The sequence below is a fragment of the Pan troglodytes genome, chromosome 10 (assembly GCF_028858775.2).
Source record: "Pan troglodytes isolate AG18354 chromosome 10, NHGRI_mPanTro3-v2.0_pri, whole genome shotgun sequence".
NCBI classification, from domain to species: domain Eukaryota; kingdom Metazoa; phylum Chordata; class Mammalia; order Primates; family Hominidae; genus Pan; species Pan troglodytes.
The window spans coordinates 121,407,415-121,418,233 of record NC_072408.2 but is presented as its reverse complement, the minus strand read 5'-3'; the positions used below and the strand labels follow the sequence as shown (position 1 = coordinate 121,418,233).

Genomic DNA, 10,819 nt, shown 5'->3' with positions numbered 1-10,819 from the left:
TTCGCACTGCTATAAAGAAATACCCAAGACTGGGTAATTTATGAAGGAAAGAGGTTTAATAGACTCGCAGTTCCACCTGGCTGGGGAGGCCTCAGGAATCTTACAATCATGGTGGAAGGCGAAGGGGAAGCAGGCACCTTCTTCACAAGGTGGCAGGAGAGAGTGAGTGTGAGAAGGAGGAAGTGCCAGACTTTAAAACCATCAGCTCTCGTGAGAACTCACTATCACGAGAACAGCATCGGGGAAACCACCCCCATGATCCAATCGCTTCCCTCCCTCCACACCTGAGGATTACACGTCCCTCCGTAATCCCCACCTCACTGTGGGGATTACAATTGGAGATGAGATTTGGGTGGGGACACAGAGCCAAACCATATCAGCACATACACAAATAATGCTAATAGTTATGGCCACCAACATAGTAATATTAATAATAACGTCCTTCTAGATGATTGGCATTTGACATGGTCTTCAAGACTCAAACATTATCCCCCCTGTGAACCCTTACTGGAGGGACTTCTTCTGGGTGAAGGTAGTCACTTTATAATGAACAGATTTTACACCATTTTCGTCATTGTTGTGTTTTTTATTCTATTGAATTGTAAAGTCAGATGCACCTTGCTTTTATGTCTTCTTGACTTTGCTCATTCTGTTTCTTCCAACTGATTTGTTCTCTTCTTCCCTATCTGTAAGAAATCAGTTTTGCAGTTATAAAGAGGACCAGCTTCTGAATCAAACAGAACTTGGTTCAAATTCCACCTCTTCTACTTCCTAGCTCTTTGACCTGGGTCAAATCACTTCCCTCTCTGAGCCTCAGTTTTCTCATCCATAAAAATGGGTATTCTAATGGTACATGATACACAGGATTGATGGGATTTGGTTAAATTCTGGAAGTTATCTATAATTGCTAGTGAATTATTTAATATTATTTTATTATGGAAGGCTGTTTCTTGGTGGTGTTTGCGGTTGTGGTCAAAGTTCAATGGAGAGGGGGGTAGATTGGAGGAAATGCCTCTGTTTGAATTTTCCCATCACAAATTTCAATCTAGGTTAATCAGCATGTATATCAGGGGCTTAGCGTAAGCTACCATTTATCCCCAGAGATGAAGGAATTCCCATAAAACCTTAGGCTTCCAAACAAACATCTTCCCACACTCAGCACAACCCATTCCCACAATCTTGGGTCTCTCCAAGGAATACAGCAGCAGCAGGCAGGACATGAATGAGTCCCATTGTGGAGAGACACTTTGCGAGATGCCCATGAAGGACTCTTATTTAAGAAAATAATTCTTGATAAAGTGAAATGTCTCTGTCTGAGTAATCCATTTTAGGGACTGACTTTTGGGTGTCATGGTCCTGATAGCAGATACATAACTTTGATTCTTCCCAGCTTTACCTGGGGTGAGTGTTCCTTATCAAAAACATGTGGGTTCTGCAGCCAGAGAGACATGGGTAGGAATTCTGGTTTCTCCACTTACTTGCAATGTGATCTTGGTCCTTCAAGTCCTAATTCTGCATCTATAAAGCAGGGATATCTTCCAAAGCAGCTGTTTTAAAGATTAAATTAGATGATGTCTCTGCCCAATGACTTGACACATAGTGTTCCAGGTATCCCTAGCTTTGTGGCAAACTGCCTTAAAACTTAGTGGCTTCAAATAGCAACAATAGCATTTTGCTCATAGATGTACAACCCGGGCAGGGTTTGGCGAAGACTGTTTCTCTCTGCTCCACTCAGCAACAGCTGGGATGGCTCAACGGTTGTAGGCAGAGATCATCAGAGCGCTCACTCATTCATGTGTCTGCTGGTTGATGTGGGCTGCTGGTTGGTAACTCAATTGAGGCCATTGGCCAGAACATCTACCATGTGGCCTCCCCATGTAGCTTGGGCTGCCTTACAACATGGTAGCTGGATTTCAAGGGTGAATTTCCCAAGTGAGAAAAGGCTCAGATGGAAGCTCTATCATTGTTTATGACCTAGACTCAGAAGTCACACAGCCTTCCTTCTGCAATATTCTATTCACTGAGCCAGTCACAAAGGCCTGCTTAGGTTCAAAAGGAGGAGAAGTAGCTCTGTCTCTCGATGGGAGGGTGCCAAGTTTCTGGAAGAGATTATGGCACCAGAAATATTGCTTTAATCACTTTTGGAAAATACAAATTGCCTTTTTTTTTTTTTTTTTTTTGAGACAGTATCTCACTCTGTTGCCCAGGCTAGAGTGCAGTGGCATGATCTCGGCTTACTGCAACCTCCACCTCCCAGGTTCAAGCGATTCTCCTTCCTCGGCCTCTCGAGTAGCTGGGACTACAGGCACATGCCACCACACTCAGTTAATATTTTGTATTTTAGTAGAGATGGGGTTTTACCACGTTGCCCAGGCTGGTCTCAAACTCCTGAGCTCAGGCAATCTACTCACCAGGGCCTCCCAAAGTGCTAGGATCACAGGTGTGAGCCACTGTGCCCAGCTTAAATTGCCTCTTTTAATGGGTGCCAAAGAAAGAGCAATTCTTAAGATCCCTCGCTCTCTGAGCATTACAAATGTATTTTCTTTTTTGTTTGCTTTTTGTTGTTTTTGTTTGTTTGTTGAGACAGGGTCTTGCTCTGTTGCCCAGGCTGGAGTGCAGTGGCACGGTCATGGCTCACTGCATCCTTGGCCTCCCAGACTCAAGAGATCCTCCCACTTCAGCCTTGTGAATAGCTGGGACCACAGGCACGCCGCCATGCCTGGCTAATTTTTAAATTATCTGTAGCGACAAGGTCTCACTCTGTTGTCCAGGCTGGTCTCGAACTCCTCTGCTCAGACCATCTGCCCACGGTGGGCAAACTGCTGAGATTACAGGTACTGACCTACACATATATTTTCTAAGACATATATATTCTCTTACCTATAAGACAGGAATAAACAATACCTGCTTTGTGGAGAAGTTGGAAAAATAACAAATAGCATATGAAAAGTCCTGATAGGTAGTAGGTGCTCAATAAAGAGTGATTAAACTAGCAACTCATGGCCAGACATGGTGGCTGACACCTGTAATCCCAGCACTTTGGGAGGCAGAGGTGGGAGGATCACTTGAACCCAAGAGTTCAACACCAGCCTGGGCAACATAGTGAGACCTTGTCTCTACAAAAAACACAAAAATTAGCCCGGCGTGGTGGCGCACAGCTATAGTCCTAACTACTCGGAAGGCTGGGGTAGGAGGATCGCTTGAGCCCAGGAGGTCTAGGATGCAGTGAGCTATGATCATGCCACTGCACTCCAGCCCAGACAACAGAGTGAGACACTGTCTCAATAAATAAACAAACAAACAAATAAAATAGTAACTCACATTTGAACACATAGATACAGGCAGGGGAACATCACACACCTGGGCCTGTCGGAGGTCGGGGGCAAGGGGAGGGAGAGCATTAGGACAAATACCTAATGCATGCAGGGCTTAAAACCTAGATGATGGGTTGATAGGTGCAGCCAACCACCATGGCACGTGTATACCTATGTAACAAGCCTGCATGTTCTGCACATGTATCTCAGAACTTAAAGTAAAATTTAAAAAAATAGCAACTCGTATTTATTGAGCCATTGCCAGGTACCAGGCACTACTTTCTGAACACTTCATTGTATTTTTTTTTATTTAATCCTCAGAAGAACCCTATTATATAGGTCGTATTACTGTTACTATTTTACAGATAAGGAGGCTGTGGCTCAGAGAAGTTAAGCAACAAGCTTAAGGGTCACAGAGCTAGTTATTAGGACTCCCAGGATTCAAACCGAGGCAGTGCCTCCAGAGCATGAATGCTTTCAAACACAACACCATACTTCCTCTTAATGACGTTGTTTTGTTCTCAGTATAAGGGTTTACAGTGTGACCCAGTGGAAATTACTAAAACCATAGACCCAAGAGACAGGAGGTAAGCTAGAAAAGTCAATTAAAGGCTGAGACTTGATGGGCATCTGGTGCCAGTGAGGTGAAGGCTGAGGTTGGTTTGTGCCTTACACAGCCATGATCAATAGATCATGGGTGCCTACAAATGACACCCTGAGCAGGTAGACGTGAGGATTCCTGGTCACCTCTTGGTTGAATCCAGCTAGCTACTGAGGCAGTCTTTTCCCAGTATCTGCTCAGCTACCACTTTGCCCTGCCAAGAAGTTGAGCTTTTATTACATATATAATTTTGCCTTGGTTTTATGGCGAAAGTAATATGGATTCATTGTAAAAATGAAAAGGCAAAAGTATATACAGAAAAAAGGAAACATTTTAGCTGGGCATGGTGGCACATGGCTATAGTCCCAGCTACTCAGGAGGCTGAGTGGGGAGGATCCCTTGAGCCCAGGAGGCTGAGGCTGCAGTGAGCCAAGGTGGCACCACTGCACTCCAGTCTGGGTGACAGAGTGAGACCCTGTCTCAAAAAAAAGAAAAAGAAAAAGAAAGTAAAAATTTTCTCTAATCCCTTATCCTCCAATGTCACTCCCCAGAGGAAATCACCATCTGTAGTTTAGTGAGTAGCTTTCCTCATTGTTTTATTTAATTAATTAGTTTATTTATGTTTTAGACAGGGTCTCACTCTGGGTGGTTGCCCAGGCTGGAGTGCAGTGGTACAATCATGACTCATTGCAGCCTCGACCTCCTGGGCTCAGGTGTTTCTCCCACCTCAGTCTCCCGAGCAGCTGAAATTACAGGTGCACACCACCATGCCTGGCTAATGTTTTAGCAGAAATGGGGTTTTGCTGTGTTACCCAGGCTGGTATCACACTCCTGGACTCAAGCATTCCGCCCACCTTGGCCTTCTCGAGTGCTGGGATTACAGGCATGAGCCACTGCACCTGGCCCTTCGTTTTTTTTTAAATATAGAAAACATTAAATAAGGCAAAACCTATTTTGTTGCAACTTGCTTTTTTTTCTTCTTTCATTTAACAATATATCAGGGACCTCTTACCATAACAGTACATTTAAACTGCTGCTGAGTGCTCCATAATACAGCTGTGCTTCTGTTTTTTTCACTAATCCCCAGTTCATGGACACTGAGGTTGTTTTCATTTTTTTTTGTTGGTTATAACCAATGCTGCAACAATTACATTGTTGTATGCCTGGGTGAGTATTTCTGAAGGATAGATTGTTTTTCAATTTTGTTGTAAATTTTAGATTCAGGGGGTACATGTACAGATTTGTTACATGAGTATCTTGTGTGATGCTGAGTTAGAGATTCAACTGAACCCGTCACCCAAACAGTGAGCATAGTACTTGATAGGTAGTTTTTCAGTTTTGCCTCCTCCCCTCCCTCCCCACTTCTAGAGTGTCTGTTGTCCCCATCTTTATGTCCATGTGTACCCAGTGATTAGTTCCCACTTGTAAGAGAGAACATGGGGTATTTTGGGGTTTTGTTTCTGTGTTAATTTGCTTAGGAACATGGCCTCCAGCTGCATCCATGTTGCTGCAAAGGACATGATTTCATTCTCTTTTTTATGGCTGCATAGTATTCCATGGTGTATATGTACCACATTTTCTGTATCCAGTCCTAGGTTGATTCCATTTCTTTTATATTGTGAATGTGCTGTGATGAACATGTGAGTGCAGGTGTCTTTTTGGTAGGGAAGGATGGATTATTAGAAATAAAAGCCAGGTGTGGTGGCTCATACCTGTAATCGCAGCACTTTGGGAGGCCAAGGCAGGCAGATCATGAGGTCAGGAGATTGAGATCATCCTGTCTACGATGAAACCCTGTCTCTACTAAAAATACAAAAAATTAGTCGGGTGTGGCAGCGGGTACCTGTAGTCCCAGCTACTCGGGAGGCTGAGGCAGGAGAATGGCGTGAACCTGGGAGGCGGAGCTTGCAGTGAGCCGAGATTGCGCCACTGCACTCCAGCCTGGGTGATGGAGCGAGACTCTGTCTCAAAAAAAAAAAAAAAAAAAAAGAAAGAAAGAAAAAAGAAATAAAAGACATAGGCCAGGAACGGTAGCTCACACCTGTAATCTCAGCAATTTGGGAGGCTGAGACAGAAAGATTGCTTGAGCTTGGGAGGTCAAGGCTGCAGTGAGCTGTGATTGTGCCACTGCATTCCAGCCTGGGTGACAATGAGACCCAGTCTAAAAAAAAAGAAAAAGAAAATACAAAAAAAAAACAAGAACAGCAAAAAAATAAAAATCAACAAAAACCAACAAAAAAGCACTGGTAGGGGACCAGTGCTACCTGGGGTCACCTCCCAAATAAACCACTTGCCTTCACATCCTTGTCCCAGGGTCTGATTCTGGGAAACCCCAGCCCAGGGGAACGCTCTTCCTGTACAGTTGCTTCCCACGAATACACAGATGACATGGATGCACCTCCTAATCCCAACCCCTGTGCTGCTTCTTGGTTTCTCTCCAACGTCAGTGCTGGAAGTGACCTATCAAACAGCAAGGATGGGTGTTGAGGCCTCCAGGATGTAGTCACAGAGGGAGAATATAAGACTATATTGGCAGGCCTCGATTCCCGTTCTTGCTCTTTTACCACGAGCTGGTGGATCTCAGGCATGCCACTCATTTCTTCTGAGCCTCAGTTCTCCCCCTTACATAATGCCTGGTCTTATTGGTGGTTAAGATGAGATCATCTAAAGCTGCACTTTTGTTTAAAATTAAACATAAGGTCTGGGTGTGGTGGCTCACATCTGTAATCCCAGCACTTTGGGTGGCCGAGGATGGAGGATCATTTGAGCCCAGGAGTTCAAGACTAGCTTGGGCAACATAGTAAGATCTTGTCTCTACAAATAAAGAAACGTAAAAAGTTAGCCAAGCTAATTTTTTGCAGTGATCTCAGCTTTTTGCAACTTCCGCCTTCCGGTTTCAAGTGATTCTCCAGCCTCAGCCTCCCAAGTAGCTAGGATTACAGCCACCCACCACCATGCCCGGCTAATTTTTGTATTTTTAGTAGAGATGGAGTTTCACCATGTTGGCTAGGCTGGTTTGAACTCCTGACCTCAGGTGATCCACTCACCCTCAGCCTCCCAAAGTGCGGGGATTACAGGCATGAGCCACTGTGCTCGGCCTGGAATGTCTTCTTTGAAGGCCTTCCCTGAATTCTTACTTTGGATTTTATTTCGTTCAGCTTAGACGATTGTCTTTTTTTCCCCTTCTTTTTTTTGCGATTGGCTTTCACTGTCACTAGACTGGAGGTCAGTGGTGGCACGAACACGACTCACGGCAGCCTCGATGTCCTGGGCTCAAGTAATCCTCCCACATCAGCTCATGGGGTCGCTGAAACCACAAATGCACCCCACCAGGCCATGCCTGTGTGGCTAATTGTGTGTGTGTGTGTGTGTGTGTGTGTGTGTGTGTAGGGACAGGGACTCGCTATGTTGCCCAGGCTAGTCTTGAACTCCTGGGCCCAAGTGGTCCTCCCACCTTGACGTCCCAAAGTGCTGGGATTACAGATGTGAGCCACCATGCTCCTTCAAAAAACATGTTTTGTTTTTGCATTAATATGAAAATGTAATAAGAAGATATTAACATGAAAAAATTCAAACAAATACAAAACGAGAGTGAATGGCTTCATGGACCCCATGTACCCACTACTCATAAATTAATTACTGATTTTGAAGTTACTTGTAACTAATGGCTAATCTCAGGATTATCTATACCTCTACCAAAAGTAACTGCTATCCAGACCTTTTTTTTTTTTTTTTTTTTTTTGAGATGGAGTCTAGCTCTGTCGCCCAGGCTGCAGTGCAGTGGTGTGATCTCAGCTCACTGAAAGCTCTGCCTTCCGGGTTCAGGCCATTCTCCTGCCTCAGCCTCCTGAGTAGCTGGAACTACAGGCACCCGCCACCACGCCTGTCTAATTTTTTTGTATATTTAATAGAGACAGGGTTTCCCCATGTTAGCCAGGATGGTCTCGATCTCCTGACCTTGTGATCCGCCCCCCTCGGCCTCCCAAAGTGCTGGGATTACAGGCATGAGCCACCGCGCCCGGCCTATCCAGATGATTTTGAAGCAAATCTCGCAAATATTAAACACAATTCCTACTATTCATAGTGGAGACATTTCCTCTAGCAGCTGGCAGAGAAGGAGAGGAGCAGGAGCTATTCTCAATCACCACTCGAGATACCCAAAAGCGTGTGAGAAGAATGGAGTTATCTGTGGGCACAGGGAGTTGTGCCCAGATTTGAAGAGTTTCCAAGTCAACAGATAGATCTCATGTGACCTGTGACCTCAAATTGAGCAGGAACTGGCCACCGAGGCATTGGGTGTCCCTGTCACCTCTGCTCTCACCTAAGGCTTTGATGCTACAGACTGAGATAGCTGCTCAGCCATAAATCGCAAACATTGAGAACTTCAGTTTCAACAGCTTTGTGATTCTCCCTGCCCTCTCCACCCTGTGATGTTGAAATTTGTTGCTTTGCTCCATGTTCTAGCCGTGGGTGTAATTATTGTCGTGGGACCAGCAATTAACCTTCCACAGAGTGACCAGTGACTCTCTGGCTGAGGGTCCTGTGGCAGAGGGAGACAGCTTGTCGGGTTCCAGCGGAAGTGCTGGGATGTCTGCTCTCAGGGAGGAGGCGGTGGGCAGAGGACACTGGGGCCAAGGAAGGGTCAATTTTTCCCACTGGTCTCTCCAGAATGAGAGCAGGGAGGGTATCTCTGAAATTCACGAGGGAGAATAATATCTTCATTTGCATTTTGGAGATGCTGAGCCAGGCTGGAAAGTGTCCCCATTCTGATTGTCTCTTAGAAAGTCCTTTATTTACAAACAGTTCCTGTCACATAGTAAACACATACATATTTCTTTATTTTTATTTTTTGAGACACGGTCTTGTGCTCTGTCACCCAGGCTAGAGTGCAGTGGTGTCATCATAGCTCACTGCAGCCTCGACCTCTTAGACTAAAGCAATCCTCCACCTCAGCTTCCCAAGTAACTGGGATGACAGGCACGCACCAAAATTTAAAAAAATTTTTTTTAAATTTTAAAAAAATTTTTTTAAAAAGAGATGAGGTCTTCCTATATTGCCAGGGCTGGTCTGGAATTCCTGGGCTCAAGAAATCCTCCCACCTCAACCTCCTAAAGTGTTGGGATTACAGGCGTGAGCCATCACGCCCTGTCCTGCCAGTAAATTCTCTCCCTAAGAAGGGAAATAATTCTGACTTCTATTCTGACTTCTCTTCTGACTTCTATTGCCATAGATAATTTTGCCTATTTTTGAACTTCATACAAATAGGACCACACATTATGTTCTCTTTTATGTCTGGTTTCTTTCAGTCATGTCTGTGAATTAATCTAACTTATTGCACGTGGCTCCAGTTTGTTCTTTTTCATGACTGTATAGTATTCCATTTCATGAGCATACCGCATTTATCCTTTCTGTTCTCAATGGACATTTGTTTTGTTTTGTTTCCCAGCTTCGAGTTGTAGCAAATAAATCTGCTTAAAATATTCTTATGCATGTCTTTTGGTGCACATAAGCACTCATTCTGGGGGGAGTATGCCTTTAAGAGTGAAATTTCTGGGTCATGGGAACATACATGTGTTCAGTATTATCAGATACTGCCAAGCAGTTTTCCAAAGTGATATTGCCAATTCACATTCCCAAAAGCATTGTGTCCTATTGCTCTACAGCCTTACCAGTTGTTAGTACTGACAGTCTTTTTTAAATTTTATACATTCTGGTGGAGGATCATGAGACATAAAAGCTAGAACTAGTGTGTGATACAGTGTGACAAAGAAAAATTATGAAAGCATTGTATTCACAACATCCAAGGACACTTTTGGGTCAAGCTTTCTTCCTATCGCCACTTTTGGGCTTCAGATTTTGGCAATCACTGGAAGGGACTTAAAGCTGGAGGTAGGGAGAAAATAGAAAGATTTGCACTATCTTAAAGGCTGAAGATAGGAAAAAGGCAACATATTTGAAATCAGCCTCACAGTAGCTCCTACCTGTTGGCTAACTCTTTCCTCTGATGTGTATGTCATAAAGGCCAAGCTTATCCATTGGACAGAAATTCCTGTTGTAACTTATGTAAAGTCCAGCTGCCTGTGGTCCAGTCCCCTTCCGAGTTGCATTCACAGCAATAGCAATCTGGTAGGGATGTCTGCTTCTGTAGGATCATTCTGAATTAAGGTATCTACTGTGATGAGAAGCATATCTGCATGTGTGCTAGAGACAAGAGTGACCTTGGCCTTGATCCAGGTGATGTCCCCCAAATGCTAGCCAGCATAAATTTCCACAAGCATGATCATAATATGTTATAAGTTCCGCTTCTAGTAAGTAGGTATTCCGGAAATATTCTAATGGCTGCATATGAATCCATCCTTAAATCTCCCCAAACTCTTGTTCACTCATATTTCACTGGATAGAAACCATGAACACTTAGCTTAGCCTAAGCTATATCAGATATGCCCAACTCTTTTAAAAATAAATATATTTTTAAAATTTGAGTAGTATTATTTTGAGAAAAAAATTTGCAGCAAACCACAGAATTTGGGTGTGAAGTGATCAGAATTTCCAACCATTCTCACAGAATGGTGGGGATATATCACTGAAGAAGAAACACATGAACAAGAAAAATAAATGTAATTTCTGATCTGATTCATATGTACATATATATGTGAATGTATATACATGATTTCATATATATACACATTTACATATATATACATACATATATACTGTAGTTTCTGACCTTATACTTTATATATATGCATGTATATAGTGTTTGTCTATATGCAATTGTGTATGTAAATTCATATATACGAATGTATGCATATATGTATGCATCTACTGTGCATAGGTATATATATGAGTGCATGTATACATATGTATATATGTGTATGTATGTATACATATATCTGCAATTACA

At 43.4% G+C, this 10,819-nt stretch overlaps 1 long non-coding RNA gene across 1 annotated transcript; it reads right to left on the bottom strand.

The window, feature by feature from the left end:
* Nucleotides 1-565: 565 nt before the first annotated feature.
* LOC107967796 (uncharacterized) lies at nucleotides 566-1,934 on the bottom strand. Its single transcript, XR_001708508.3, has 2 exons — nucleotides 1,479-1,934; nucleotides 566-686 (listed from the first exon to the last, which is right to left on the bottom strand). It is a non-coding gene; the product is annotated as an uncharacterized LOC107967796 (long non-coding RNA).
* Nucleotides 1,935-10,819: the final 8,885 nt, after the last annotated feature.